The sequence below is a fragment of the Limanda limanda genome, chromosome 4, assembly GCF_963576545.1.
Source record: "Limanda limanda chromosome 4, fLimLim1.1, whole genome shotgun sequence".
NCBI classification, from domain to species: domain Eukaryota; kingdom Metazoa; phylum Chordata; class Actinopteri; order Pleuronectiformes; family Pleuronectidae; genus Limanda; species Limanda limanda.
The window spans coordinates 3780662-3786819 of NC_083639.1; positions in this window are offsets into that span (position 1 = coordinate 3780662).

A 6158-nucleotide genomic window follows, 5' to 3' on the forward strand; every position below is an offset into this window, starting at 1 on the left:
GCATAATTCTACATGTTTAAGGCTCCATGGGGCAGAAGCTTCTGTCTGCAAACGGTGATGAATGCACATTGGTGAAATAAAAATAGAAAGTTTCTTTTGTTGTGTGTCAGGGGAGCAGCTTTAAAAAAAAAAGAAAAAGCAATGAGTTTATAAATATGCTGATAATGGAATCACATTTCTTTTTTTTTTTTAAGTTTGCTCCTATAACTTGCAGATTGATTACAATTGTTTAAGTTCAACTGGGACCAAGGACATTTTATGGTGAAATATACGGTCACTTAGAGTGCAAACCTCTGCCAAGGCCCAACATTCCCCTGAAGAATTTGGATCTGCACCAAATTGCACAAACTCATAAATATCAGTGAAGAAATCAATGTAAATGTTGCATATTCTATTAATAAAAATGTGTTCACCTCTGATTGGCTCGGATGAGCTCAGTGCAAACTGACGTCTGACGTGTTGTCTGTGATTCTGCTTTAGTTGCCGTACTCTCACGCTCTGTATGAACCAGTCTCTGGGTAAATTGGGTGTCTACTAAAAACACTGATAAAAAGATGATTTGTGCATCTGTTTAAAACCTGTTAAATCCTAGCTGGAGTTTCCGACATACAAAATCAATTCACTGCAGAAGGAGGAAGGAGAAGACTTTTGGAATAAGATTAACTCAGTGAGGCTGATTTGCCTGCAGACTGTGGAACAGCTGCAGGGGGAAGCAGGAGAAGTGTCACGAAAAGGAGGGAAAGAGTCACGGAGGAAAGACAGTGCCTCAGTCTGTGTGACAGAGGGAGGAACTATTTAATTGGGTACAGAGTCGTGTACTACAGTCCTTTATATGTTGAGTTTTAAAGTTAATTCTCTAGCTCTTTTAAGACTCCTATTGTTTAAAACCATAATTATCAGTTATCAGTTAACCTCAGCTCCAAAATGTGGGTGTTGAAATAGTAAAGAGCCGTTTAAATTTATGTTGCATCCTCTGATTTATTCCTCTCAGAAGAACAACCAACTCTAATAATCACTGTGTGCAGACGCTCTGGGGAAGTTTGACGTATTGCGACCGCAGCCTCTGTGTTACATCAGCTCAGAAGTGGAAAAATCCTTTGCAATAATGCTGCGAACTTTCGACACAACTCCCAGGTTGGTGTTGTTTTTTAACTCCTGTCCTTTTCCTCCGTGAGGAGCGAAAGAGGAGGATGAGACCCTTTATTTGAGTCTGAATAGGAGGGGAGTAGAGGAAGAGGATGATGGGATGAGATGAGACAGTCACTACAGCCCCTGAGGAGCAACAGCAGTACTGGGGACGCATGATGAGAAATGGATTGTGTCACTGGATGTGTGTGTGAAACCTAAATCTTTAAAATCTCATGAACATCAATGAAATAACTCGTGAAACTAAAACAGAACACACATGTTTTATTCTACTGAAGTTAAAACGTATGCATGTGTTAGATGGTGTATATGTATGCACACACATACAGCCTGTGTGTGTGTGTGTGTGTGTGTCTGTGTGTGTGTGTGTGTGTGTGTGTGTGTTTGTGTATATGTGGGTAATAACTGGTCCTTAGTTGACCTCAGCTTTTCTCAGCTCTGTGATTAACTCCCCCAGATTTATCCCAAATTAAAGATGCGGCCTTCAACGTTAACCCCCGCTGGAGCGGCTCGGCCTGGCTCGGCCCAGCCCAGAGCCGGTGCAGCTGCTGCGGCCTGGCGATTAGAGGGTACTTCCATTCGATCCAGAGCAAACCCAGTGTGGTGAAGCCGAGACTTAAGTAAGAGAGGGATGCAGCTGACGAGGACCCTCAAAATATCACCGTCGGGCCGCGGTGACCCTCCCTGCTGAGAGGAGGCTGCATCTTGATGCTTGTTGTTGCAGAGCTGGGGTCAAAAGGTAATTTTACCAGCTCACATATACAGCCGTGGCCAAAAGTTTTGAGAATGGCACAAATATTCATTTTCACAAAGTCTGCTGCCTCAGTTTTTATGATGGCAATTTGCATATACTCCAGAATGTTATGAAGAGTGATCAGATGAATTGCAATTAATTGCAAAGTCCCTCTTTGCCACGAAAATGAACTTAATACCCCAAAACCCATTTTCACTGCATTTCAGCCCTGCCAAAGAAGGACCAGCTGATATCATGTCAGTGATTCTCTTGTTAAGAAAGGGGATAGTGTTGATGGGGACAAGTCTGGAGATCACTCTGTCATGCTGATTTAGACAGAATAGCAGACTGGAAGCTTTAAAAGGAGGGTGGTGCTTGAAGTCAGTGTTCTTCCTCTGTTAACCATGGTTACCTGCAAGGAAACACGTGCAGTCATCATTGTTTTGCACAAAAAGGGATTCAGAGGCCAGGATATTGCTGCCAGTAAAATTGCACCTAAATCTACCATTTATCTGATCATCAAGAACTTCAGGGAGAGAGGTGCAATTGTTGGAAGAAGGCTTCAGGGCGCCCAAGGAAGTCCAGCAAGCACCAGGACCGTCTCCTAAAGTTGATTCAGCTTCGGGATTGGGGCACCACTAGTGGAGAGGTTGGTCAGGAATGGCAACAGGCAGGTGTGAGTGCATCTGCACGCACAGTGAGGCGAAAACTTTTGGAGGATGGCCTGGTGTCAAGAATGGCAGCAAAGAAGCCACTTCTCTCTAGGAAAAACATCAGGGACAGACTGATGTTCTGTCAAAGGTACAGGGATTGGACTGCTGAGGACTGGGGTAAAGTCATTTTTTCTGATGAATCCCCTTACCGATTGTTTGGGGCATCTGGAAAAAAGCTTGTCTGGAGAAGAGAAGGTGATCGTTACCATCAGTCCTGTGTCGGGCCAACAGTAAAGCGTCCTGAGACCATTCATCTGTGGGGTTGCCTCTCAGTCAAGGGAGTGGGCTAAGTAACAATTTTGCCTAAGAACACATCCATGAATTAAGAATGGTACCAAAACATCCTCAGAGAGCAACTTCTCCCAACCATCCAAGAACAGTTTGGTGATGAACAATGCCTTTTCCAGCATGATGGAGCACCTTGCCATAAGGCGAAAGTGATAACTAAGTGGCTCGGGAAACAAAACATCGAAATTTTGGGTCCATGGCTAGGAAACTCCCCAGACCTTAATCCCATTCAGAACTTGTGATCAATCCTCAAGAGGCGGGTGGACAAACAAAAACCCACAAATTCTGACAAACTCCAAGCATTGATTATGCAAGAATGGGCTGCCATCAGTCAGGATGTGGCCCAGAAGTTAATTGAAAGCATACCAGGGCGAATTGCAGAGATCCTGAAAAAGAAGGGTCAACACTGCAAATATTGACTCTTTGCATAAACTTAATGTAATTGTCAATAAAATCCTTTCACACTTATAAAATGCTTGTAATTATACTTCAGTATACCATAGTAACATCTTACAAAAAGATTTAAAAACACTGAAGCAACACACTTTGTGAAAACCAATATTTGTGCCATTCTCAAAACTTTTGGCCACGGCTGTACTGTAAAAACAAACTTTAAAACAGACCATTTAAAACATATTATAGGACGGGAGGACTGGGATGAGAAATGTAACGTAAAATCCAACACAACGGGGAAATAACTGGTTCTAATACACAGCAACTAGTTGTGGGGTTTTTCAGGTGATGATGCTGCGGTGTGTGGATGGAAAGAGAGAAAACAGAAATCCAGAAAACCCAACCAGTCAGCAGCTCACGGTCAGAGTCAGGGACCAGGTATGGACTGACTCACACACCAGGGAACCAGGAGGTGGAAAATCAGCAGCAAACGTAATTTCCAAGAGAAACTGAATGTGTCTGATGGTTCACATGGTCCAGGTATATTGTTTTCTAGAAGGTTTGACCAAAACAGATAAAACTCTTTCTCCCGAGACTTTTGATTCAAATACAATAAAATTCCAGAAAACTTAGCACAGGCATTTATTCTAATTTACCCAGAAATCATGAAAGATTGCAACAAGAAGATTTTCATGTAATACGTCACGATTTATTTTGCTCTCACATTCCAAGAAATAAAACCTGAGAGGAAACTTCCACTCTGTCTCTCTTCCATCCTGCTCTTCATCCATCCCTTCATCTTCATCCTGAAAGTTCAGCACAGCAGTGACCATCAAACATTAAACAGGAGACTTTTACTACTTTCTCTGAGCAACAAAATCCTTTTTCCTCAACGCATGAATATGCAAGGGGACTGTTATCAGTGCATGAGCGATGACCAGGGCACGATGATACCCCCGGCTGAAAGTGGAGCTCACATCACATCAGTCCGGGTGCACGAAGGCACACTACTGGAACACTAACCCATTAGGCTACAACCTCTGCAAGCTTCTTTCTGTGTCACGGTCTCCAGTTCTGTGTCATCGCAGCTGGAAAGCTCGTGGTGGTCTCCAGATGGTGAATCTCTCAACTACAGCCCAGAAATATTTATATTTCTGTTACAGCTGGAGCTGCTGGACAGACCAGCAGCCCAACACTCGGCAACAAGAGATTTTCTGTCACTTCCCCTAAGTGGGTGAATCAGCAGTGACCCACTGACCACTGTATGTCCTTTTCACTCTGTCATTGAGCAGTACAATCGTACAAAACACATCAAAACAAATATTTGTTTTCAAAACCTAGTGCAGCCTCATGTTAACCTCCATGTCTGTGTCTATAAATAGATCACTTTTAAATAGTTAATACATATTGCAAAGTAGTGCAGCAGTAACAAGACGAAGCTCTTAGGTCTGTGCGGCTGTTCCAGTCACTAGACTGTGAATAAAGATGGACGACATGAGTTATCACGCTGATGCATGTACAACTGAGCAGGTTGTTTAGTAAGTTTGGTTTTGATTAGTCATTTGGTCCCATGAAAACAGGGTGAGAGGTCATGATTGACAGCTGAGACTGACTCGCGATAGGTGAAGTGCGTCTATCGGCAGTGGCCCCACCCCCCCGACCGCTACTCCGGCTCCAAACAACGTCTGTGATGCAAGGTGACAGCGTTCATAGCCAGGATATTTTGGATAGTGGAAGGGTAGCGGATGTTTTCATCATTAAAACAATAAGAGTACAGGTTGTGATGATTCACCCACTGACAGTATACAAAGATGGATGACATGATAGAATCTGAAGCCAAATTGTCTGCATCGCCTCCTGGTGGCTGGCTGCAGTCTAGGAGACTGACTTGACTAAATCGTGTGTACCTGCGAGACCTCGGCTCCACAACACGATCACTGCTGCACACGTGATGACAAACCATGGTGGACCCCATACCCTGGATATTTTGAAAATGTGTTTGCAAAATTTTAATGTAATTTGCAGTAGACAATGTTGGGTGGGTCGTCCATGCTGCAGGTATTTGGCCATGACAAGAAGCACTAAGTGGACTGATGGTGGCGCTAGATGAAAAGTAAAGGTATCTCTAAAGTCATGATGATTCATCCTGTGGGGGACATGAATTCTGGAATGTTGTTTTCATTGCAGTTCATCCAACAGCTGCCAGGACACATCAGTCAAACCCCAAAGCTGCTCGAGGAAAAGTCAGTGGATCACCAAAGTCAGTAGGATTCATCATCTCCATGAGTCTTCATCTTTATGATGGACCATGAATGTGTGTGACATACTGTACTTTCATCCAGTGGACTGGACCCACCTAGAGAGCCGACCCCAGACCCAAGCACATAATCAGGCTACGACACACACTTAATGCTCTAGTACAGGCGAGCGATTTATGTTTGTGACGGCTGGTTTCCAGGCAGTGAAAACGTGACTGTGAATAGTTGTCTCAGTACTAAATCAATGGATAAATGGATTGCTGGCTCTGCACTAACAACCCAAGGAATGGTTTCAGACGGGAGAGTCAATGAGCATTATTGTGCCACAGATGGTGGAAAACAGCAATGACACGGAAATCAAATGAAACCATGGAAAAATTAAGGTCAGTTACAAACATTCGCCCAATGGGAGATGCCCGGCAACATCACAGGGCTCCACTGTTGCGTGACTTGCTCAAAGGCACCACAGTGATATTCAGTATACGGGAGAGTAGCCCATTACTCATTCATACACTCCCTCGGTGTTTGCCAGTTGGTAAATAAATCTCCATCACAAGCCCTTGTTTTGTTTTTAAACCTGTAGGCTTCTGTTGCCCTCTTTGCACAAGAAAGTGAGTCAGGAAATCT